Source organism: Glycine soja, chromosome 2 (genome assembly GCF_004193775.1).
Source record: "Glycine soja cultivar W05 chromosome 2, ASM419377v2, whole genome shotgun sequence".
Taxonomy (NCBI): domain Eukaryota; kingdom Viridiplantae; phylum Streptophyta; class Magnoliopsida; order Fabales; family Fabaceae; genus Glycine; species Glycine soja.
Window position 1 is genome coordinate 35632937 of NC_041003.1, and position 27656 is coordinate 35660592.

A 27656-nucleotide genomic window follows, 5' to 3' on the forward strand; every position below is an offset into this window, starting at 1 on the left:
GATCCTAGGTCGTTTCCCAACGAGCAGTGACAAGCCAAATGTTCGTAATATACTTGCAGTAACAGTAACAGTAACGATGGGGGGGGGGGGGGGGTTGTTTGCTTTTGTAAATTAAACAGCGAATATATGTGAATTAGAAAATATCAGAATTAAAACACGTTGCTTCCCCTTGATTCACAAGCAAGTCTCTTATCCTAGGTTACGAGAGTTTATCCTTTATCAGTTTAACCACTTAATCCAACCCTAAATTAAATTACTAAGCGAAATTCAACATAAGGCATTCATTATGTGATTAAGCATCACATACACCAATTACTCATAAACGATCATTAAGCATGAACGTAAATTAAGCGCAGAGACAATTAATCAAGCACTAAGCATGCATGAATTAAAAGCAACAAATTCACAGTAATTAGTGAAGAGGAAAAACTAAACAGAATTTAACAGTAATAATAGAACCTCAAAGAGAACTGTGCTTGATCCTCAAGGGAAAACAACGCTGCGGACTTAGCCTTCCATTAATCAAATAGAGAATGAAATTTTATTGATAAAACTAAAAGTCTGAACTGGAATTGAAAAAAAACGAAAATAAAAGAGAAAGAGAAGAGAGACTAAAACTAAAAACGAAGAAATAGAAGAGAGAGAGGAGAGAGAGAGAGTCTCCCGCGAGGGAGAGAGGGGGGGGCTCCTAAACTAGAACCTTGGTGCTGTTATATAGTTTTTTTCAGCCCCAAAGCTTACAAATATGTTTTAAATCCAAGCCCATAAGTAAAATCAAATCAAATCTAGATAAGATAAGATAAGATAAGATCTAGATGAAATAATATCTAGATGAGATCAAATCTAAATAATATCTAGATAAGATAAGATCTAATTTTATAGAATAAATTAGTCTGCCCTCTTCAAGTCCAAGCCCAATTCTAGATTCAAGCCCAATGCTAGATTCAAGCCCAATGCTTCATTAATTCCTGAAATTAGATTAAAAACATCAAATTAGCTGAATGGGCCCAAATAATAAAACTGCCTAATTAATTGACAATTAAGACCAATCAATAATTAAAATGGTGCAAAAAGGGTTTAGAAAATAGAAGAAAATGATGGCACATCAAAAACCCATTTTTGAGTATATTGTTTCTCAAAGATATGGTGCTCTCGTCAATGATTTATTTTTCCTTGCTAAAACATGTTCGCCTTTTTAGGTGAAAGAACCCGGTGGACCATTCGGTCCCACCCTCAAATCTTATTCGGAGACCCATGAATTGATTGCCTAGCGCTGTTCATGTGTCCTCCATCATCAAGTCTGGAGCCCCGCGAATTGATTGCCTAGCACTGTTCGCCTATCCTTCACCCTCAGATCTTATTCGGAGACCCATGAATTGATTGCCTAGCGTTGTTCATGTGTCCTCCACCATCGAGTCAGTAGCCCCGCGAATTGATTGCCTAGCGCTGTTCGCCTATCCTCCACCCTTAAATCTTGTTCGGAGACCCATGAATTGATTGCCTAGCGTTGTTCATGTGTCCTCCACCATCGAGTCTGGAGCCCCGCGAATTGATTACCTAGCGTTGTTCGCCTATCCTCCACCCTCAAATCTTGTTCGGAGACCCATGAATTGATTGCCTAGTGTTGTTCATGTGTCCTCCACCATCGAGTCTGGAGCCCCGCGAATTGATTGCCTAGCGTTGTTCGCCTATCCTCCACCCTTAAATCTTATTCGGAGACCCATGAATCGATTGCCTAACGCTGTTCATGTGTCCTCCACCATCGAGTCTGGAGCCCCGCGAATTGATTGCCTAGCGCTGTTCGCCTATCCTCCACCCTCAAATCTTGTTCGGAGACCCATGAATTGATTGCCTAGCGTTGTTCATGTGTCCTCCACGATCGAGTCTGGAGCCCCACGAATTGATTGTCTAGCGCTGTTCGCCTATCCTCCACCCTCAAATCTTGTTCGGAGACCCATGAATTGATTGCCTAGCGCTGTTCATGCATCCTCCACCATTAAGCGCGGAGCCTCCGGTGACTAGGAAATGTGGTTTTTGTTATTTTCCCGATCGGTTCCTTCACCAAACGTGTGTATATATGTATATTATGTTATTTGTGTTTTTGTTGTTTGTGTTTGTTTTGTGTTGTGCAGAGAAAGAAGAAGGAGAGACGGGAGTCATCATAGACTAATCACGGAAAGGGCGAAGATGGACGAAATCAGTGTTTTATCTTTGCTTTCCTCTTATCTCCGATAAAAGGTAAGTAAAGAGGGGCAACTGTCATACCCTAATTTCGTCCGGGGACTATTGTTTGATGGCATCCAACCTTTGATTGACCGCTTCGAGCTTCTTGGCACCCTTTGTTGCACAATATGTGAAGTTTTGAGACGTGCCGAAAATCAAAAGGAAGTATTGTTACGCAATCCGTGAGTTTCTGTAACTTTTCGAAAGCTAAAAAAGGAGTAATTACATGATCCGTAAGGTTCCATAACCTTACGAAAAGAAAACAAGTATCGTTACGAAATTCATAAAGTTTCGTAACGTTACGGAAAAAGAATCACCAAAAAAAGCAAAGGGGTGTATTTAGTAAAAAAGGGGGTGCAAATAGCAACCTGACCCACTTGGGCCTTCCAGATTCTTCCTCCAGAAGGCGGTTGCTTCTGGAGGAAGCAACCTGGCTCGCCTGAGCGAGCTGGGTGGCAAGCTCCTCCCCTATTTTGCTATAAATAGAGGGAGGAGTGAAGAAGGAAGGGGTTCAACCTTCTTGGCACTTCGTATTCACTTGAAATTGCTGAGGAAAATTGTTTCCGTGAAGAAAATCGAAGCCGAGGCACTTCCGTAACGTTTCTGTGGGTGATTTCGCGAAGGTTTTCAAGCGTTCTTCTTCATTCATCGTTCGTTCTTCATTGTTCTTCGGTCTTTAACCGGTAATTACCCAAAATTGAACTTTTCAATTCATTTTATGTACCCGTGGTGGTCCCCATTTGTTTCATGTACTTTTATTCTCGTTTCGTTAACTTTCCGTACCCCCTTTTGACGTGCTTCAGTCATTTACTTAAGTCATTTTCTCACCTAATCAAAAAATAAAATAAATTTTCACCGATCGTTTGATTTGTAATATCCGTTAATTTCTGTTAAAATGAAATCCGATCGTTCGGTCACGCCGTAACCACGTTGGAAACCAAAAAGAGGTAAAATAATAATATAATAATCAAAAAATATCTTTTAGTAAAATAAAGCAAAAAATCAATCGGACGTTTCTCTTTGGGATTTCTCTTTCTTAATTGAATTGACTAATAACTAAAGTGAAACTAAGGCTAAAATCAACTCGCAAAGTCAAGCTCGTCCGCAAAAAATCACTAAAAAGGATTTGAAAGTTCAATATCTCAGTTTTTCTTACCAAGTAAATGGATCATTTTTAAGGTCCAACACCTTAAAATGATCACCTTTCAAGTAAAAAGAATCGCTTGATTCACCCTTAAAAAAGAACTACGTAGGTCTGATTTCCTCTTCGATGGAGGGTACGTAGGAGCAAGAGCCCCGCTTTTGTCGACCTCAAAAAATAAAAAAGAAATAAAAGTCAGGGTAACACAATTTCACACAATTCTAAAAATAAGGCTGTTGTTCTTTGAGACAAACGTGAGAGGTGCTAATACCTTCCACAAACGTAAATACAACTCCCGAACTTGGAATATTCTTTATGACCGGTTTTCTTCGGTTTTTCCGACGTTTTCCACAAATAAATGTTGGTGGCGACTCTGCGCATTTTTCTCCTTTGGAAGACGCACCCGTGAGCCTTGCCTCGCTCGCCCGCAAAAGGGTAGGTTGCGACACTAAGTCCCTCATAGAAATATTGAAGAAGGAGTTGCTCAGAAATCTGGTGGTGTGGACAACAACTTCCACACAATTTCTTGAATCTTTCCTAATACTCATACAAGCTTTCTCCACTAAGTTGCCTGATGCTTGAAATGTCTTTTCTGATGGCAGTTGTCCTAGATGCAGGGAAGAATTTCTCCAAGAACACCCTTTTAAGGTCATCCCAGCTGAAAATGGACCTGGGAGCAAGGTAGTATAGCCAATCTTTTGCCACTCCCTCTAGAGAATGAGGAAAAGCCTTTAGAAAGATATGATCTTCTTGGACATCAGGGGGCTTCATGGTAGAACAAACAATATAGAACTCCTTAAGATGCTTATGAGGATCTTCACCTGCAAGACCATGAAACTTGGGCAACAAATGTATTAGTCCAGTCTTGAGAACATATGGAACACCCTCATCAGGATATTGAATGCACAAGCTTTCATAAGTGAAATCGGGTGTAACCATCTCCCTAAGAATCCTCTCACAAGGTGGAGATTAAGCCATGTTCTCAATATGAAAATTAATAACCGAATGCTCAAAATCAGAATATTCAGAATCACGAACAACAGAATGCTCAAAATGCTCAGGATGTTCAAAATGCTCAAAATGATCAGGATGCACACTATGCCTCACTAATCTATGAAAGGTTCTATCTATTTCAGGATCAAAGGGTTGTAAATCACCTGGATTGCCCCTAGTCATGCACTATATGCAGCAAATAATGTGTTTCTCAACAAGCATCTAACAAGGGGGTAAAACTACAGCTATACTCAAACGATATTCAAATGAGCTGAAATTTTGTGAGGAACCCCCTAAAAAAATGAAAAGATAGCACAAAAAATTTCAAACAAAAATTCAAAGTCTAACTATGAAAACTACCTAAGAAAAGTTTAGAAAAATAGGACAATAATACTTGAAAAATAAAAAAAAAAACTTAGTAAATGGCTGATTTTCAGAGTTTGGGAGACCCCAACCGGCTAAAGCAGGTAGATACTATATGGGAAATTTTTTTCTACCCCAAATGCATATATAATAATAGTCATTCTGACACCCGAAGCAAAAGTTATGGCAGTTTTAAGTTTTGCTAAAAACAAGTTCCCAAAATTTTTGTCTCTGTCAAATATTGCCACACCCTGTGCTCATGGTATTTTTCACACAAAATATGGATCAAAAGAACCTACCACACAAAAAATCAGCCAAAAATAACAAGTCTAACTATGAAAACAAAAATCGCTAATTAAATTGCAAAATCAATCGCTAATTCCAGTCGCTAATCACTGTTCACAGCAAAACACAAGACTGAATCAGTCGCTGAAACAGTCGCTAAAAATAGTCGCTAAACAGGGGACGCAACTGAAATGCAAAACAGAACGCTACACAAAAAAAAAAAGACAACTAAACACTATTATGAACCTTTGGCCCACTGCTCCCCGGCAACGGCGCCAAATTTGACCGAGGTCGTACCCTAATCAAATAAACATTAAAAATGCAATATCTAGGAAGTGATCCTAGGTCGTCTCCCAATGAGCAATGGTCAACCAAACGTTCATAATAGGTAGTAATAAAACAGTAACAAATTGAGGGGTGTTTGTTTTTGTAATTTAAACAGCGAGCAAATTTTAATTAGAAAATAACATAATTAAATTACTAGGTTACGAGGATTTATCCTAGGTTACGAGGATTTATCCTAGGTTACGAGGATTTATCATTTATCTGTTCAACCACTTAATCCAACCCTAAATTAAATTACTAAGTGAAATTTAACATAAGGCTATCATTATGTGATTAAGCAACACATACAACAATTAATCATGAACGAAACTGATCATTAAGCATGAACGTAAATTAAGCATAGAGACAATTAATCAAGCACTAAGCATGCATGGATTAATCGCAACAAATATAGAGTAATTGGTGAAGAGGAAAAACTGATAAGAATTCAATAGTAATAATAAAACCTCAAAGTGAGTTGTGCTTGATCCTCAAGAGAAAACAACACTGGAGACTTAGCCTTCCATTAATCAATAGAAAACGAAATTGCAAATTGAAGCAGCAAACAAAATTTTATTGCTACATGAATAGTAAAAACTGGAATTGCAAAACCTAAAATTATTCTTTCTCAACAAAACGAGAAAGGCCTATAAAACTAAAAACTTGGTGTTGTCATATAGGTTCTCAGCCCCAAAGCTTACAAATCTGTTTTAAGTCCAAGCCCATAAATAAAATAAAATCTGGACAAGATAAGATAAGATTTGATAAAATAAAATCTAGATGAAATAAAATCTAGATAAGATAAGATAAGATTGGATGAAATAATATCTAGATTAAATAAAATCTACATAAGGTAAGATTTGATAAACTAAAATTGTCTGCTCTCTTCAAGTCCAAGCCCAATTCTGGATTCAAGCCCAATTGCTTATAATTCTCCTAAAATTAAATTAAAAACACAAAATTAGTCAAATAGGCCCAAATAATAAAACTGCATAATTAATTTGACAATTAAGGCTAATCAGTAATTAAAATGGTGACAAAAAGGGTTAAGAAATAAGAGAAAATAATGACACATCAAAGACGTTGCAGGAAAAGCTTTTAAGATTGTTGGGGTAAGTGTGAGTGTAGCTACTGTTGCACTACATTTAACCATTTTTCGACCCACTCGCTTAGCAAGTCAGCCCGCTAAGCGAGAGAAATGTTTGGCTTTCCTCTTCCTCTCTTGGCAGGCCGACACAGGCCCATTTGAAATTCAAATTATTTTTTTTATGGTGCTTAGCGCAAAGCAACGCGCTAAGTGAATTGTGCAGATAAGAAAACCTGCAACTCTCGCTAAGCCGGACTCAAGGTTAGCTTAGCGAATATACTACATCTTGCATACAGGGGGGCATGCGCTTAGCGAGTGGTTGCTAGCTTAGCACTATTCATGCCATAAGGAATTGCGCTTAGCACGAATGGGTCACGCTTAGCTCAATTAAACCAGTAATTTGACCGCAAAGAATATGGCTTAGCGCAGGTACATCGTGCTTAGCCCACAAACCCGATGCACTTAGTGAGTGTACTCTCGCTTAGCCCAATTTAGATCGAATTGAATTGGGCTAAGCTCACCCATGGCCAGCTTAGCGAGCCCAATCAGCTTGAGATGTAGGGGTTTGAGCGCTTAGCACAGGCGATCCTCGCTTAGCACATGGAGAAGATGCGCTCAGCGAGGTGGTATGCGCTTAGGGAGTGAACTGTTTTCAAGAAAATGTTTTAAGTTATTTTCATTCCACTTTCTCAAAACAGTTAAATCAAACCCCAAATATCCATGAATCAGTAAAAGATGATATCCCCTTTTTAATGATCATAAAGCAAATTCCCAACTTATGCAAAGCATGAAAAACAAAATGAAAGAAAATCAGAACTGGGTTGCCTCCTAGGAAGCGTTCTTTTAACGTCATTAGCTTGACGCATATACCTCAATGGGTGATATCAAATGCAAGATGGTGTTTGCCTTTTCAAACTCTCCACCATGGTAGAGTTTCAATCTTTGACCATTCACCAACCATGTTCTGTTAAGGTCCTGAGATTGTGGACCATACAACTCTATTGCACCGTAAGGCCAAACTTTCTTAATAATGAAAGGTCCAGACCATTTGGACTTCAGTTTACCAGAAAATAATTTCAATCTTGAATTAAAAAGTAGTACCTGTTGTCCTAGTTTGAAATCTCTCTTCAATAGCTTTTTATCGTGATAGGCTTTGACTCTTTCTTTGTAGAGTTTTGAAGATTCATAAGTTGTCAGTCGCATTTCTTCTAATTCCAAAAGCTGAATCTTCCTTTGCTCCTTGGATGCTTTCTCATCAAAATTTAGGAATTTCAGAGCCCAATATGCTTTGTGTTCCATTTCAACTGGTAAATGACATGATTTTCCATACACCAGTTGAAAAGGAGATAAGCCAATTGGGGTCTTGTATGCAGTTCTGTAAGCCCATAGTGCATCTTCCAATTTGATTGACCAATCTTTTCTGGTTGACGCCACTATTTTCTCTAATGTCTTCTTTAATTCCCTGTTGGATACTTTGGCTTGCCCATTAGTTTGAGGGTGATAGGAGGATTCCATCTTATGATGCACATGATATTGACTCAACAACTTTTGAAGCTAAGCATTACAAAAATGTGAACCACCATCACTAATCCAAATCTGAGGCACCCCAAATCGAGCAAAAATATTCTTATTTATAAACTTTACCACCGCCTTAGCATCATTTCTTGGAGTGGCCATAGCTTCCACCCATTTAGACATGTAATCAACATCCACCAAAATGTACTCATTACCTGCAGATGAAGGGAAAGGACCCATGAAGTCAATGCCCCAACAATCAAAAACTTCAACTTCCATAATGTTTTGAAGAGGCATTTCATTCCTTTGGGAAATTCCTCCCATTCTTTGGCATTGATCACACTTCAAGACATGGTGATGCGCATCTTTGAAGAGTGTTGGCCAAAAAAATCTTGATTGTAAGACCTTAGTCGTTGTTTTGCCTCCACCATAATGCCCTCCACATGGTGAATTATGACAGTGCCACAATATGCTCTTGGCCTCCTCACTTGTCACACATCTTTTAAGGAGATTATTTGCACCTACCTTGAACAAGTGTGGATCATCCCATATATAAAATCGAGCATCATGGTAAAATTTCTTCAGCTGCTACCAATTGAGGTCTTTGGGGATGATACCCTCTGCCTTGAAATTTGACATGTCAGCAAACTTGGGCCTCTCTGCAATCAAAAACAAAGATTCATCAGGAAAATCATCTTTTATTTAAGTTTCCTTTAAAGTGACCTCTTCATTGACTAGTTTGGATAGGTGGTCTGCTACCACATTTTCATATCCTTTCTTGTCCCTGATGACTAAATAAAATTCTTGGAGTAACAATATCCATCTGATTAGTTGTGGTTTGGAATCCGCTTTGTGCAACAAATATTTAATTGCTGCATGATTAGTGTAAATTACTATCTTTGACCCCACCAAGTAAGATCGGAATTTCTCAAGTGCATAAATGATTGCCAACAATTATTTCTTAGTTGTGGCATAATTGTTGAGCATCATTCAACACTTTACTGGCATAGTAAATGGTATGAGAAATTTTGCCCTTTCACTGTCCCAGCATAGCACCTACTGCATAATCACTTGCATCATACATTAATTCAAACTATTGTCCCTAGTCTGGTGCTGTAATCACAAGAGCATAGACTAACTTAGCTTTGAGGGTATTAAAGGCTTCTAAACATTCATCATTAAACACAAACACAACATCCTTGTTCAACAGATTACTTAGTGGTTCGGCGATTTTGGAAAAGTCCTTGATGAATCGCCGATAGAATCCAGCATGACCCAAAAAACTCTGTATGCCTTTAACATTAACTGGAGGTGGAAGTTTATCAATAACATCAATCTTTGTTTTATCCACCCCAATTCTTCTTCTAGAAATCTTGTGTCCCAGCATGATGCCTTCTTGAACCATGAAGTGACATTTCTCCTAGTCGAGCACCAAATTAGATTCCTCACATCGTTGTAACACTTTCTCTAGATTTGCTAAGCAATTTTCAAAAGATGCATCGTAGACAGAGAAATCATCCATAAAGACTTCAATACATTTCTCTACCATGTCTTCAAAAATTACCATCATACATCTCTGGAAAGTAGCTGGGGCATTACATAAACTGAAAGGCATTCGACGATAAGCAAATACACCAAAGGGACATGTGAAAGCTGTCTTTCTTGGTCCAGAGGGTCCATTGCAATTTGATTGTAGCCCGAATATCCATCTGAGAAACAATAGAAAGATTGCCCTGCAAGTCTCTCAAGCATTTGGTACATAAAGGGAAGCGGGTAATGGTCTTTCCTGGTGGCTTCATTCAGCTCTCTGTAATCAATACACATCCTCCACCCAGTGATTGCTCTTGTAGGAATTAGCTCATCTTTATCATTCTTTATCACTGTCATACCACCCTTTTTTGGATCAACTTGAACAGGACTAACCCATGAATTGTCTGAGATTGGGTAGATAAGCCCTACTTCTAACAACTTGAGCACTTCCTTCCTTACTTCTTTCATTATTGGATTCAGCCTTCTTTGAGGTTGTCTCACTGGCTTGTAATCAGCTTCCATATTAATTTTATGCATACAATATGAAGGACTGATCCCTTTTAAATTAGAGATGTGCCACCCAATAGAGGCTTTGCGACTTTTCAGTATTTGAACCAGTTGATCCTCTTCTTTCTTCTGCAAGGAGTTGCTAACTATTATAGGTTTAGCCTCATTGTCCTCCAAAATACATACTTCAAATGTGCTGGAAGGGTCTTTTGTTCTACTTTGGGCTTTTCCATTGGTCTACTATTTTCTAATGTTTCAAACATCACATGACCAGCAGACTTATCTTTTGGACCATCCAGCTCTTCAATACAAGCTATCTCTTCTCCTACATTTTCACTAACTAGGCTTTTTGTCACATTGTCAAATTCTTCCTCCAAAGGAGACTGTAATACCATGGCTGAGGCTGTTAATTCTATCTCCTGCTCCAACATTTCTTCTTCAAAACAAGCCTCACTATCATCTGAGTGTTTCATTGCTTCAAATAAGTCAAATGAGATCTTCTGATCCTCTACACTTATTTCTAATTTACCTTTACCCATGCCTAATACACAACTAGCAATTGACAGATAGAGTTGTTCCAGAATAATTGGAACCTCATGGTCTTCATGCCTTTCTTTGACAATCAGTTGATGAGGAAATGTGTTAACTTGGAGATTATTTTCTTTTTTAGGGTTTACTTGTGAGCACTGCTCCCGTTGTTGCGCTTTCTCCTCCTCCTCTTCTTCTAAATCATGCTCATTTACAAGGCTTTCCTCTTGAGCTTCAACCTCTACAAATTCTTCTTCTCTTCTGCCCATAACTTGAGTCACTTCTTCTACCAGCTTACCAACCTGAATTTCTGCACTTTTAAATGCTCATTGAATAGATCCAATTGTATCCTTGCATTGCATTAACAAAGTATCCAGATTGGAACTTCTTTCTGCTTCATTTTGATAGTAGAGTTGTAACTCTAGGTCCCCTTGATAATCTTCTAAAAAATAGCTCTTGCCAAAATGAATCTCATGATTTTGCATTGAATTTTGATTAGCTTTAGAGCTAGCATGATATGCCATGAATTCTTCAAACACACTTTCAGAATCAAGAGTTCTTTCTTCTTTATAATGATTGTAAGGATTAAACTCCTGTCTCCATCCAGAATTATTTGTGGAATAAAGATAGAAATTGTCCTTGTAATGCTCTCTTCGAAAAAAATCACAATTTATCTGTGGAATAGAAATAATAATCTCCATGATGTTTAATCAAAAGATTAAACTTCTTTGACTAAAATGGAAGCTACTGTCCTTTCTTGCAACAATTTCCTTCTTCTTTCAGCTCAGTTCCTTCTAAAAGTAGCTTTAATTTCCAAGTCCAAAGGATCTAAATTACCTGTAGGAGATCTATGCATACAAAACACTGACAGAAATAGAATTTATCCAATTCAAGAAGAAAACAACTATAAATAAAACAAATATTCACAAGTAATAAAAGAATAACAATTAGACACTTAAAGAATTGAACTAAACTTCCCAAATAGAAAAAAATCCCCGGCAACGGCGCCATAAACTTGTTCGACGGCTGGCAAGTGCACCGAATTGCACAAGTAGTATAAAACGGTAAGTGAATACCGAGTATCGAACTCTCGAGGAACTTGTTTTACTTGGTAAAGCTGTGGTTCAGTAAATAAGTGTCTTTGGAGGAAAGTTTGGTTTGTGGTATGGACAAGTATGGAAACTAAACTATTCAAAAGTAAATCACGTGAGTAGTGGTGTGTGAAGACAGATAGACAACATGTTGGTCTTCCTACTAGGTGACTGATGTAGTTAAGAATATTCTCTACCTAACAATATTCATGTGTTCTATGTTGTCTCCTGGACTATTAAACCCCGATGTCTCGCGCATGTTTAGCCTAATCCTAATCAAGTGTCATCCTCAGATCCCTTTTGTTGAACTAAACTTAACCAGAACCGCATTAAGACATAACATAACAAAAACTAGGTTACCGTACCCCGATGTCTTGTGAAAATACGATAAGCTAGCCCTATCCTATCAAGTTCTAAGGATCAAACCATTTCCCAATGTTGAGTGACCCTAACTAAGCATGCAAGTGCATGATCAAGGCAAGGGCACACTAGAATTAAGTACTGATAGCACAGTGAACACATAAAACATCATTAGATAAATATGAAAGTATTTACATCAAGTACCCCATAGGAAGAACCAACTGAGGGTTTAGCTATCCATAGCAGGGAAGCTTCCGATATAATAACGAGAAGAGAAGATGAAAGATAGATGAGATACAAGTAGTGGGGATGTCTCCTCCACCTCTAGGAACTTCACAATCTCTGAAAATTTCATCCTAAGCTCCACAATATGGCTTCCTCATCAAGCTCAGCTCTCAGTTTCTCCACAGCCAAAAACTCCCAAAAAACTTAACTCTCCCACAGAAATCGTGATTTCAGCTTAAATAAGCAATCTTGTCGATGGCCGCTCGTAAGTGACTTCTGGCTTAGCGCCAGTCACACTCGCTCAGCCTGAAGGTGAAGACGGTGCGCGTAGAGAGTTGGCCTTCACTCAGTGCCTATATACAACTCGTCTTTCTTCCAGGTGCCGAATTTCAACAAGTACAAGGGGACTACTTGTCGTTATCCCTCTGAAGTTCAAGGTGCCGAATTTCAACAAGTACAAGGGGACTACTTGCCCCAAGAATCACCTGAAGATGTACAATAGGAAAATGGGGGCATACTCAAAAAATGAAAATTTTTTGATTCATTTCTTCCAAGAAAGTCTTACTGGGGCAGCCATCACCTGGTATATTAATCCTGGACCTTCTGATCGAGGCCGTACCCGAATCAAATAAACATTGAAATGCAGTATCTGGGAAGTGATCCTAGCTCATCTCCCAGTGAACAATGATCAACCAAACGTTCATAACATGCAATAGTGAAACAGTAACAAAATGGGGGGGTTGTTGTTTTTGTAATTCAAACAACAAGCAAACTCGAATTAAAGAAATAACAAAACTAAAACATGTTGTTTTCTCTTGATTCAAAAGCAAGTCTTTTATCCTAGGTTATGAGAATTTATCCCTAATCAGTTCAACCACTTAATCCAACCCAAAATTAACTTACTAAGCGAAAATTAACATAAGGCTGTCATTATGTGATTAAGCAACACATACACCAATTAATCCATCTCACATGTCCATTAATCATGAACGAAACTGATCATTAAGCATGAACGTAAATTAAGCACAGAGACAATTAATCAAGCATTAAGCATGCATGGATTAATAGCAACAAATACAGAGCAATTGGTGAAAGGGAAAAACTGATCAGAATTCAATAGTAATAAGAAAACCTTAAAGAGAGTTGTGCTTGATCCTCAAGAGAAAACAACACTGGAGACTTAGCATTCCATTAATCAGCAGAAACAAAAACAAATTCAAGGGTAGAAGCAGAGAACGAAATTGCAATTTGAAGCAGAAAACGAAATTTGATTGCTATGTGAATAGTGTGCGTGAACAGTAACAAGAAACTCAAAATGCAAAACCTTAAATTTTTTCTCCTATCTCCGGATATAATGCAGCTATAGAGCATGTGTAAGAGGGAGAATGAATCTTTCAAAGAATATGCCTAAAGGTGGAGGGATCTAGCAACCAAGTAGCGCCCCCAATGATGGAGAGGGAAATGATAACAATGATAGTGAACACATTACCAATGTTCTACTATGAGAAGATGGTGGGTTACATGCCTTCGAGCTTTGTAGATTTAGTGTTTGTGGGTGAAAGGATCGAAGTAGGTCTAAAAAGAGGCAAATTTGACTACACTGCTTCTATGAATTAGGCAAATTTGATTACTCTGCTTCAATGAATTTTTGTGATAGGAGGCCTAGGGCAAATGGAGGGAATAAGAAGAGGGAGAAACCCATGATGTGGCTGCTATTCCTACATGGCCAAATTTCCCATTAGCCCAACAATATCAATACTCAGCCAATATCAATCCTTCTCATTACCCACCACCCTATCAGCCAAGAACGCCCAATCATCCACAAAGGCCACCCCAAATCGGCCACAAAATCCACCTGATGCACACCCAAGACCAAACATCAGCCCTAATACCAATAAAAACACCAAGCAGGGAAGGAACTTTCCAAAAAAGAAGCCTGTAGAATTCAACCCAATTCCAATGCCATATGCTGACTTACTCCCCTATTTGCTCGATAATGAAATTGCAGTCATAAGCCCAACAAAGATTTCTCAACCTCTGTTTCCCAGAGGATACAGCCCCAACATGACATGTGCTTATCATGAGGGAGATCTGGGGCATTCCATTGAGTATTGTATGACCCTGAAACATAAGGTGAGAAGTCTCATTAATGTAGGCTGGCTAAAATTCGAGGAGGACAATTGCTTGTGAATTCTGGCATTCTCAAGCGACACTATGTGTGGGGCAATTTGAAGGTTGTTGTTAGATGTCTCTAATGACTCATTCGGATTGTCAATTTTATGCCATTACTGTAAACAACAGTCTAAATGCTAATAATATGGATAAATTTGGTGTCCTTGCCTCTCATTCTCTCCCAATTACATCTTTGCGTATTTATTTAACATTCACTAGAATGTGAATGTTCGTCGTTGGTTTGTTTTCTCAAGTGACTTGCACTCTTGAGTTTATCTCCAAGTCTATTCAATCAGAAATTGCTCATTATACACGTTTGGCGGGGGTGTCGTAAACAACGAGTAAAGTTCAAAACAAAAAAAAGAAAAGACGTTCGATTAATTGTGTTACAAATCAAAAATAAGAAGTACATACATTCATGTGACCTCATTTTATCATTCTTAAAAGTTGTCTTTTTGAGAGAAAAGTGAGTTGTCAAGAACAAGAGTCATTTGACTTAATCTGTCAATTAAATATTTCTTGTCCTCAAAAATTCATTTTCAAGAACCTGCACAGTTTCTTTCATTATTCCTTGCTACAAGGTCATGACAAAAGACATGAATAGACACCTCAGAGCCCTACACTAGGGCAATGAGAGACACCATGCATGAGCCTCAAGAAAACCTAGGGGCAGATAAGAAATTCTCACCTAGTAGGTTGAAAACCCGAAAGGGTGGCCTAAGCAAAAATTAGGGTTAATAAAAAAAATAAAAAAGAAGAAAGAATCAGGAACATGTTTATCAAGGGTTTGGTCCTAAAATCCAAACTACAAAAGTATCTAGTCAAGATTTGAAATGACACATGGTCGTGTTTCAATATCCCAAACACTAATTTATCCCTTGCTAACCCTCTAAGCCAAAGCATAATTGTTTTCTAAAAACAACACAAAAAAGAACAACAAAAACAAAATAGGAACCCTGAGTTGGAGCCACTGCTAAACCGGAGGGAAGAGCAATGCAAACAACACATGCATGAAGTTGGGCAACAATGAAAAGAAAAGGAAAATAAAATCCGTCAAAGGCGAGTAAAGAAAAAGAGAGACAAAAGATCTCTAGATTTCACAAGGCACAAAAAGTGCAATAAGGATTAATGTATAAGACAAAAGGAGTTGAGCCCAACCTAAAAAGTACAAGTAATACTCTAAAGGTTCTTACTCAATATAACCTTTAAACACTCTTTGAGCCTCTCTAATCCTTTCTTTCATAGCCTTCTTACCCCTGACCACGTTACAAGCCCAATAAAGCTCATGTGGATCATGGAAGACTAATTTTACTTTTAAGTTGTGATTCTAGAATGAAACCTGCACATGCTTGTGATTGTTGAATATATATATATATATATAAAGAGAATCCTCGAGGTTTTGCACTTGCACATTTGAGAAGAAAACTCATTCGACCAGGAGCTCGTGGAAAATGCCCAAAGACAATTGTGATAGTAGGGTACATTTGATGTTAGTCGCTCATTCAGACTCCTTAGGATTCCTTTTGAATCCAAGGGTGGCCTTTGTTCTATAAATTCTTTCAAGATCAGCCCATGTTATCAAGTTTCAACGGGATTGGCAGACCCTTGGCGTCACTCTATGATCTTAAATTAGGAAAGTTTCACTTGGTCACATACCAAAATGTGGCAATCCATTGCCATCCTTCAATGAGGCGCACGATCAATCCCAAAGCCTTATGTTTTCTTTCTGTGCAGAATAATCAAAGTTTTTAAAAAGAAAGGGGAAAACCCTAGGATCAATATTTCAGTTGATTGATTCAATGTCAAACAGCTCCATTGTCGTCACTCTAAAATTGTCAAGTGACTAAATCAAACAAAACATACACTCTGAGGGAGTTCTCGAAGAGATTTTCCAAAAGATAAGATGAGGTCTCATGAGTTATCACGTCTTTCAGAAAGAGATAGTCAATCTGTGTTTTCCACAAAAAAGGAAAAAAAGAGAAAAAAAAATCAAATCAAAATCAAAAATAGGAAAGAATGTCATGAGCATTACATAATTTTCATGATTCAAAACCTTTTGCATTACTAGATACAAAGCCTACATTTACTGCATTTCAAGATGACGATTGCATTCATTTGCATCCCAAAAATCATGTTCATATTAGGCTATAAGTGCATAGATTTCTCTTTATATACCAATTTCTAAAATATAATGTCCTATCTTTTGAGTTTAGGATGAGAGGCCCTCTCAAAGAGTCAACCTCCTGCTTTCTCATAAGGTTGAGCCCTTTGGTACTAGTGCCTATTGGCTTATTTCATAGGACTCAACGTCCTTTGTTTTATCTTTCATAGGACTCAAATTCCTCGCCTTTATCTTTCACAAGACTCAAAGTCCTCACTTTTATCTTTCACCAGACTCAAAGTCCTCGCCTTTATCTTTCATAGGACTCAAAGTCCTCGCCTTTATCTTTCATAGGACTCAAAGTCCTCTATCTTTATTCTTTCATAGGACTCATAGTCCTTTATCATTTACATTTCAAAGACTTCAATGTCTTCAGTCATTTACGCTTTCAAAAGACTACAATGTCTTCATTTACATTTCAAAGACTTCAATGTCTTTAGTCATTTATGCTTTCAAAAGACTACAATGTCTTCATTTACATTTCAAAGACTTCAATGTCTCTAATCATTTACACTTACGAAGACTTCAATGTCTTTTGTCTTTTACACTTTATAAGACTTCAACGTCTTCTGTCTTTCATAGGACTCAATGTCCTTGTCTTTGTGCTTCTTAGGACTCAGTGTCCTCTGTCTCTATGCTTTGATAAAAAAACTTCAAATCTCTTCTTCTCTATAGGACTTCCATGTCTTCCATTTTTACATTTTATAAGATTTCAATGTCCTCTTGTTTTTTTTTTTGTTTCACTTCCTTGGTTTTTTCCAGTTGCCCAGTCGAATAGCAAGGCCACTCGAACAAAATTAGTGTCCTTATCTTGACTTCCCTTTTATTTCCAATAAAAGATAAGTAAAAAGGAGCAATTGTCATACCCTAATTTCATTTGGGGACTATTGTTCATTGATCTTTTGATCCTTGCTAGTCGACTTACGGTGTTGAACGTCAGTTACAGTGTGAAATAGATGATTATTCAGTGTTTCAATCAAAAATACAAAAAATACCCAAAAAAGGGCAAAAGGGTCTTTTCATTGAGTTTCCTGGACCCTAGCACATCGAGGCTAGCCTTTGGCTCGCCTGGGCCCCCCAAATGACTTCATGGTGAAGGAACCAGCACTATTAGAAAATATGCTTTCTACATCGGTTATTTATGACTTTCTACATCGGTTATTTATGACTTTCAACATCGGTTTTTGAACCGATGTTGAAAGTATTATCGTTAACATCGGTTTTTAAAAAACCGATGTTAACGTAAAATTACCAACGTCGGTTATATAAATAACCGATGTTGCTTATATGAATTACACCCAAAAAATGTATATTAATGTTGAAAGTTAACATCGGTTTTTTAAAAAACCGATGTTAACGAATGTGTTAATGTTGACAGTTAACATCGGTTTTCTGTAAAAAAACCGATGTTAACAAATGTGTTACTATTGACAGTTAACATCGGTTTTTTTTACAGAAAACCGATGTTAATGAATTTGTTAATGTTAACGAATGTGTTACTATTGACAGTTAACATCGGTTTTTTCAAACAACCGATGTTAACGTAGTTAACATCGGTTTTCTGTAAAAAAACCGATGTTAACGCATGTGCTACTATTGACAGTTAACATCGGTTTTTTCAAACAACCGATGTTAACTAATTTTAACATTGGTTTTTTGTAAAAAACCGATGTTAACAAATGTGCTACTATTTACAGTCAACATCGGTTTTTTTTATAAAAAACCGATGTTGTTTTCAGGAATTTTTTTTTTAAATAATGTCTCTATTTTTACAAAAAAAACCAAAATTTAACCTGTAAATTTAAAATCAGACCACACAGCACACAACATATATCATTTGTATTCTGTTTTCAAATAGGTTTTAGCAAAAAACTAGCTATCAACAAAGGTTATTCAATGTTAAGATGAAGCAACAATTGTAAAAAATGTAATGCAAAGTATGTAAACTAATTAAGTAACCTAAAGTTACATAGTTGCCTAACATCCTATGTTTGATTTCTAACTTTTAGATAATATTGTGTCCATTGGATGCGAAGTGCCTTGAATCTCTCTACTTCCAATGGTTTAACTTCATTAAAATACTACATGATCAAATAAAAAAATAAATTAATAATGTAATAACAATTATAAGAAAACCAACTTTGTTTGAAATAAACAATTACCGTCTCCCAATTATTCCTGAAAGATCCTAAGATTATCGTGGACATCCAGTGCATCACATAGTAGCCACATTCAGTGATTCCTTTTTGTCTATTACACTAAATACATAATGAAATTTGAATATTAATTAAATGTTAACTACAATTAGTGTACACACACATAAAATATATATATAAGTAGAACTTTTATTTAAATCACGTACCTTAACAATAATCCACCTAGCAGCAGCCTTGGATTTAGGTTGTGGAGTATCATCAAGTCCTTTCAAAGCACTAGTGTTGAATATGAGGAACATTAAAATATTGATGTTGTTAAGTTATGCCAATGAAAATGCATTGAAAACAATACTGACCTGTTAATTATTCCCTTAAGGTAGTTGCCTGGCCTGTTATGTAAAGAACAAAACCAGACAACTAGGTTTTCCTTAGGCAGAATGAAGACCATTTGCCAGTGTCCGCTGCAGTAGAGACGAATATGGGTTATTGTAGTAGTATAGATTATTTAAATTCAATTATTGTGTTTGACTTACCCATTCAGGTAGGCTCCAAGGTAAACATCTCGTTTTGAACTTTGTATCCAACTCTTGATGTAACTTTCGGATTCAAATTGTGATTGCCCAGATCTCTGAATGGACTGTGGCTCGAGGAATCCATACACATCAGAATTCCCCGCTCGCACACTTGTCTCAATCAGATGGTTGTGTTGTTAAGTCAAAGTTAATTATCTATGAATTTAAAACAATTACTTTGGTAATTAATAGTAATCTAAAATGACTTACAGAATCCACAACTGTATAACAGATATGCTAAGACATTGACCACCGTGTGCAATTTCAGAGAGATATTCGTGCTTTATATACAACGGGAAGTTTTGATTAAACACCCCGAATATGGTAGCATCCCACATAACCTGGAGAGGCTTCAAAAACAGTTGTGGGATGGTCAATGTCATCAGGTACAGGGGATCATCGACCTCTTCATCCGGGCTTTTTGGAGGTTTTGCTGGAGACACAGCTGCCTGTTGATAAAACATAGTTAATTAGCAAGTTTTGATTATAGTGAACAAATTAATTGAAAAAAATAAACATATAATCAAAGTAAAATACCTGTTCTGATAAACGCTTCACAAGATGTGTTGGCCAAGCAAGGAAGGTGTTAAGTGCCTGCCCCACTAAGGTAACCTCGTCAGTGGGTACAGGAACGAGAGCCTCTGCATCTTTAACCTCCTCAACGCCAACCTTGACTTGGCCATGCAACAAAGGGATGTTATGAACTGTTGTGGATCCCTCATAAAGTCTTCCTAGGGCAACCAGGCGGGAAGGATTTTCTTCAATGTATAGCCCGCATTTGTCTGAGTCACCCGTCCCTGGATCGTTCCCTGAGGGAGCAACACAACTCTCCTTTGTGCTGACACGAGGACCTGAGGGATCAACCTCTGGCTCTAGAGGTAGTGCAAGTCCCTGTGATTGCATCTGAGACTGAAACTGAGACTGCATCTGGCTGAAGGATGCCATCATCTTTCGAGTCACTTTTTCTGTGATTGACTCCTCCAGTTGGTCTCTGATTTGTTGGGTCAGCTATTCTAGGTCTTCAGGAGGCATGGAGGAAGAACTGTGGGACGTTCGTGAAGCCAATCCAAAGTATTGCTTTATGGTGACACCGACTCCAACAGCACGAACACGGCCAGGGTGCTCTGGTCGCCCAATGGCAGCAGTTAGGATATCCTGACGTTCGTGGGGGACGAATGATCCCTGTGATGCCTGCTCGTCCAAAGAATCATGTACCGAACACACATTTGTCCAAGGAATTCACAAAATACACAAAGATAATTACAATTATTAATTAAAAATGACTTACAATCCTGTCAGTTATTTCCTTTGCTGCCTTAGACGTCATCTGTCCAGTTTTCTTCGTGCGGGCCATCTTCCATTTCACGTGGCGTGTGATGGGAGATGGAGGGTCAATGATGCCCTCAGTGCTTCCAGACTGGGCAGCTTCTTCTAGTTTTTTCTTTGTCTTCTCAGCCATGAGCTTTTCTTCTAAATATTCATAACCCCCACGAGACAATACGTGGGGGGCAGTGTTTTGCTTCTGGGAGGCCTGTGCCTTTTTCTACACATCCTGCAAAAGTTTAACATTAATGAAAATGATTATTACAATAAATTATAAGAAGTGATTTTGTTGTGAAAAACAACTAAAATGACAAAGTACATACCTCCCATGAGGGGTCTAACAAAACTGGGTCCATTTCTCCTTGCTAATGCCATATTTTACACAGACAATGTCGTCTGCACCGTCCTTGTCGGCTGGAAGTGCCCATTTCCTAGTCAAGTTAGATTTAAACTGCCTCCAGCGCTTGCTGACAATCTGAAGAATTTTCTTCTTTGTCCTACTGTTAGAAGCTTCAGGGATTTCAAATTCCGCCTGACAAACAATGAATAAGGTTTTATTGTAAGTAAATAACAAATTTAGACTATTAAAGAAAATCAACGAAGAAAACTCAAATACCTGAATATCCTCCCATATCAAATCCTTCTGAGCAGTAGGGACTTCCTTCCAGGTGTCATATATCATGTCGACCTTATCACGAGCGACAATCCCCAAATATGTTCTTAATTTCTTCTTGTTGGAAACGTCGGCCTTGCCGGTAGCAGGATAGACATTGACCACAGGTCTTTCTGCCCCAGGTGGTCTAGTGGCCAATGATCGTAGCCGTGTCGCCTTGCGTGTCTACTTCAACGTACATGGAGACGCTGATGCGTCTGCAGGAGGAGGAGGAAGAGGAGGAGGAGGCGAGGCAGGTGGAGTAGCCATGGTCCTTTAAAGAGAAAAAGTTGAGTTAGTTAATATTATCAAAAAACATTGTATGAGTTATGTAAATGAATGTACCGAAATGAAATACTATATTAGAAAATTACGTTAGACGATGTTAATTAATTCTCCTTCATCATGATCATTACGATTAGCATGAACGTCGTCAGCTTCTTCTTCTCCGACGTTGTTAGAAGTCATTTGTGTAGACAAAGGACTAACATAAGTGTCCATGTATGAATCATCATCTTCTACATTAACACCAATTGTTTTCCCGTGTAGAACCATACACCACCTTTCATCACAAGGGTCTTGCACGTGAAATACTTGCTTAGCTTGTTCTGCCATGATGAAAGGGTCATTCTGGTAAGCTAGTTTCTTTAGGTCTACCAACATAAATCCTACATCATCAGTCCGCACACCGGTATTGAAGTTGACCTCAAGAGGGATTTTCCCAAAGCTAGAATAAGAGTACTTTAGAGGATTTCAAAATTCAAGCATTGTATAACTGTTTAATTGACTTGTATAGACGTTAATATATATATATAAAATATTATATATGACATTAGTATGTAATATTTAAATAATAAATGAGTGTGAGAAATTCTGGTCTCTGTTTATGGTCAACAAAGTAAAGCGGGTTTCTGTCTTAGAGTAGACTGCATTCTCACAAAGTTATGTATAAGCCAGCAGGTAATACACCAAGACTTCACCTAATCTATCCCTTTGTGTGCTACGAGTTGAGTGAAATAGTTTCATGATTCAAAATATACGTATCTACAAGCACATGAAGTATGACGATAAATACATTCTTCAAAATAAAAAATTGATGATAAACACATGTAAGAGTCACAAAGTCATAATGTATATATTATTCTTAACAATATTCTTTGATTAATTGAAGTTGATTCAGGCATGGAACTTACCAGTTAAATGCTTACTTCTCAGCTACCAAATTCTTTCAATGACAACACCTAAAGAGAGCAGCAATCATTCACTTTCAATCACAATAACACCTAGGCAAAGAAAAAATCAAAACAGAAACAGAGTTGGCTTCTTATGGTCACAAAAAATGCACTGTCGATTAGACCTGCAACGTTACCTCCCTCAGCCTAGAGGGACTCCACAACATTAATTAAGTAATCTTCTATTAACTCCCCACTTGGTGTTGCCAAGTGTGTCCAAGGCCTGCAAAACATGTATCATTAAAAAGCAAAATAAGATAAGCTTATATAGCAGAATCACGGTATCGAATTTTGACTAAATAAACAACAGCTCTAAAGAATTGTGCCTTTGTGCAGGGAAAATTAAAAAGTACGATGCCTTAAATAAAATTTTAGATATAATTGATTTCTAAGTCCGAAGAACATTTAAATGTAGAAGACTATAAAAATTGAAAGTTAAGAGGAATTAACAATAATGTTAAATAAAAAAAATTGGAAATGTTGAAACTTCAAGTGAAAATAGTAATAAAAAGACACAAAATGCACTGGCAGACTAAGAGTCCTCCATAAAACATTACTGTAAACTTCAATGTAAGGCAACATGCAAAATGCACAAGCAAAGCCTCTGACTAACTATCAAACTATCAAGTACCGCCATGACACTGTGACCATAAAAATCAAAACAGAAACAGAGCCGGAATAAAGCTCACCTTAAGATACAGTAACACGAGAGAGTGAGTGAGTGAATGACGCCGACGCCGTGACAGAGAGGGAGAGACGAGAGAGCTTTGTAAAATTAGGTTACTTAAGGCTTTGTAAAATTCATTTGCTGTAATGTAATTTACTAGAATCCGTGTCATTCACAGATAATTTTTTTTAATAATATATGAGAAAAGAAGAATTAAAATTACAATTAAATAACATATTATATTATTATATGATGTAAAATTTCAATTTTTACAGTTTAGTTATAACTTTTCATTTTTTCTTTACATGTCAATTCATTACATATAAAAATTAGGATGGAAATTTTAGTAGTTACTTTTCTAACAAATATCACCATCTCATTATCTTTTTTCAATTTCATTTTTTTATCTAAAATTTTAGGATGAAAATGCTAAGTTTATAATTTTTTTTGTCACAAAACTAACGTTTTTAATTAGTGTGTAAGAATATAATTCTTAAATTGAAATCAAATGTATGTAATTCTGTATTTCGTTTAAATTGTATAGTTTTGGTGCTGAAATTTGTATTTTATTTAAATCGATTTCAAATTAAATTATATTTCTTAATTGAATGTGACACTAATCAAGCTATATTAATGAATAAATTTGCAATCAATAATCAAATGTTTAATCAATTGATAAATAATTTATTGAATAAATCAATAATCTTAATTATTACCTTAGATATAAATTCGACAATGAATTTGCGTAAAAATTTATTACATTTATAAATTAAAAAAAAATGTCATCAATATTAACGAGAAGTTAAGTCTAACAAATGAAATTATATTCACATATTCAGCATTTACAAAATTAATTTTAAATGGAAATGGTTTTGCATATTTGATTTTGATTTTGGGTGATATAATTCATGTTTAGAGATTTTTATTTTTAACACAAGTTAATAATAAAATTCAATATATTTTTTTTTATCTAACATGTGATAGTCTCAATGTTTATCATAACATCATTTTGTCAAACAAATAAAGTTGACGGCAAAATCTAAAGATAATAAAGAAAAGTTTGAACACTTTGACAACCCAAATATTTGTTCAAATATTAAAATTAGAATTTTAAAAAAATAGAGACTGAAAATAATTAATCCAAAATGTTTTTCTTTGTTTCTTCTTTCCTAAATGAGTATTAAAATATATTTAATTGAGTATTAAAATAAATTTTGACAAAAAAAATCATCACTATTTAAATATAATTCTTTTTCTTTGTTTCTTCTTTCCTAAATAATTTTCTTATTAAATTTATTAACAAAAAAATTCACATAATTAACAAATGAGGTTAAAAATAATTTAAAAATGACAAATGTAATAAAAATAAATTACATGTGAATTATAATTAACTCTAAATTTAAAGACTTAAAGCATAATTTTCGTGTCATGAAAATATTTTTATTTTTGTTCTGAAAAATTTGTTTAAAAATAATGAAAATATCAATTTTTTAAAATCCTACAAATATATGAGATAACTATAATTATTTAAATTAAACCACTGTAACATATATTTTGCATAAATCGAATTAATATATACAAATATTTTAATTTACTTTAAATTTAAAGATAATACGATAATATAAATATAGTAGAATTTCATAGAATTTTTAAATAATATTCTCCATTTACCTTTTTAAGAAGAAAAAAACTATTTTTTTATTTTTATAATAATTAAATAAAAATATATTAATCAAATATTTTATTTTTTTATGATATAATTATTTTTACCAACATTCTATAAAAATTATATAAAAGTTAAACTCTATTATTAAAAACAGTTTTTTTTATATTTTCAAATTAACTAATATCAAATAATTTATATAAATGTGTGTTATATTTAAATGATAATCATGAAATAATAAAATTAAAATTACAAAATTCATTTTAAAAATTTAGTTTAATTTTTAAATGCTTACCTTTTGAATTTATTATTGTTTATTAATTTTTTTATTTTTTAATTAAAATATAATTAATAACACAATATATGATTTTTTTAAAATATATAAATAATTAAAAAAAGTTTATATTAACATCGGTTTTCCAAAAAACCGATGTTAATGCATATACGTTAACATCGGTTTTTCAAAAACCGATGTTAACTAATGTTGTTAACATCGATTTTTGAAAAACCGATGTTAACGTGTATGCATTAACATCGTTTTTTGGAAAACTGATGTTAACATCATTAGTTAACATCGGTTTTTCAACGTATATGCATTAACATCGGTTTTTTGGAAAACGGATGTTAAGAATGATACTTTATTTACAAATATGCCACCGCGTTTAACTTAACATCGGTTTTAGACAAAACCGATGTTAATAAATCGATGTTAAAACTGCTTTTTGTAGTAGTGTAGCTCGCTTGGACGAGCCAGTTACTTCAGGAGTAAGCCTTAGCTCGCCTAGGCGAGCTGCAAGTCCACCAAAATGATCATTTTCCTATAAATAGGCATGCTAGGGGGGGGGGGGCTGAGAAAGGGTTCCTAGGGTCAGAAGGTGAGGGAATTGAGAGAAGAGAGAAAGAAGAGGAAACGAGGCTGAGGCGCTACCGAATCGCGATCGCGATCACTCCCTACGTCGGTTTCTTGTTCTGTGTTCTTCGTGCAACCGTCGGTTAGTTTTATTTTTTAGGATTGAATGTGATCTATGTACCCTTAAGGGTCCCCCTTGTTGTTATGTGCACATCCATCTTCTCCATCTATCATCGGTGATCTCGTTCTTCTTTGTAAAGTTCAGTCTTAACCGATCACTTGAGATCATTTCAAGGTCCAACGCCTTAACAATTCTCTCTACTTTTCAAATTTAAAAGATCATTTCAAGGTCCAATGCCTTAACGATTCTCACCGCTTTTCAAAATTTAAAACATTGTTTCAAGGTCCAACACTGTCATACTCTAATTTCGTCCGGGGACAATCCGTTGTTGGGATGCGACCCTCGTTTGACCACTTCGAGGTACTTGGCACCCATCGTTAGGCAATTCGTGAAGTTCTGTGACATGTCAGAAGTCAAAAGAAAGCATTGTAGCACAATCCGTGAAGTTCCATGACATGCTGGAAATTGAAAGGAAGTGTTAGTGCGCAATCCGTAAAGTTCCGTAACGTTCCGGAAGGCAAAAAAGGGATGATTACGTAATCCGTAAGGTTTCGTAACATTACGAAAAGAAAACAAGCATCGTTACGAAATTCGTAAAGTTTCGTAACCTTACGAAAAAAGAATCACCAAAAAAGAGCAAGGGGGTGTATTTAGTAAAAATAGGGGTGCAAATAGCAACCAGGCCCACTTGGGCCTTCCAAAAAATTCCTCTAGAAGGCGGTTGCTTCTGGAGGAAGCAACCTAGCTTGCCTGGGCGAGCTGGGTGGCAAGCTTCTCCCTCATTTTCCTATAAATAAGGGGAGAAGTGAAGGGAAAAAATGTTTAGCCCTCCTGGTAATTCGAGATCACTTGAAATTAGTGAAAAAAATTGTTTCCGTGAAGAAAATCCAAGCCGAGGCGCTTCCGTAACATTTCCGTAACGTTTCTGTGGGTGATTTCGCGAAGATTTTCAACTGTTCTTTGACGTTCTTCGTCGTTCTTCGGTCTTCAACCGGTAAGTTCCCAAAATCGAACTTTTCAATTCATTCTATGTACCTTTAGTGGTCCTCATTTGTTTTCACGTGCTTTTATTTTCATTTTGTTTACTTTCCGTACCCCCTTTTGACATGCTTTTGTCATTTACTTAAGTCATTTTCTCACCTAATCAAAAAATAAAATAAATTTCCACCGATCATTTGAATTGTAATATCCGTTAGTTTCTGTTAAAATGAAATCCGACCGTTCGGTCATGCCATAACCACGTTGGAAACCAAAAAGAGGTAAAATAATAATATAATAATAAAAAATATCTTTTAGTAAAATAAAACAAAAAAATCAATCGGACGTTTTTCTTTGGGATTTTTCTTTCTTAATCGAATCGACTAAAATCGATTCATAAACCAAACTTTTTGTCATCGCCTAAAAAAGCCATTTTCAAAGGTCCAACGCCTTGAAATGGTCTTTTCCGCTTTTATTGGTTAAGTGTAGATTTCTAAAAAGCCTAAAATCAACATGTAACTTTGTTACCTCTTTCAAAATAAAGAAATCATTAATGGTCCAATGCCTTAATGTTTTTCTCACTTTCCAAAAGAATCAAAAGAATGTCTAATGGTCCAACGCCTTAAATGACCTTTCATTCAATAAAAACATATCATGCAAAAAAGGAAAAAAAAATAATAACCAAAACGCTTTGTTCACCAAAGAACTACGTAGGTCTGATTTCCTTATCGTAATTGAGGAATATGTAGGAGCAAGGGAAACACCCTCGTCGACCGCAAAAAGATAAAAAATATAAAAAGTACAAAAGAAATAAAGACGTAAAAGGGAACATAAAAATTGAAGTCATGTTTGCACATTTGATTAAAGGCTGTCGTCTCTTGTGACGGACACGTGGGGTGCTAATACCTTCCCCGTGCGTAAATACAACTCCCGAACC

General features: G+C 36.2%; 1 pseudogene; it reads right to left on the reverse strand.

Annotated features, from left to right (window-relative positions):
• Positions 1–27656, reverse strand: part of LOC114371549 — a 104925-nt pseudogene that overhangs the window by 33162 nt on the left and 44107 nt on the right.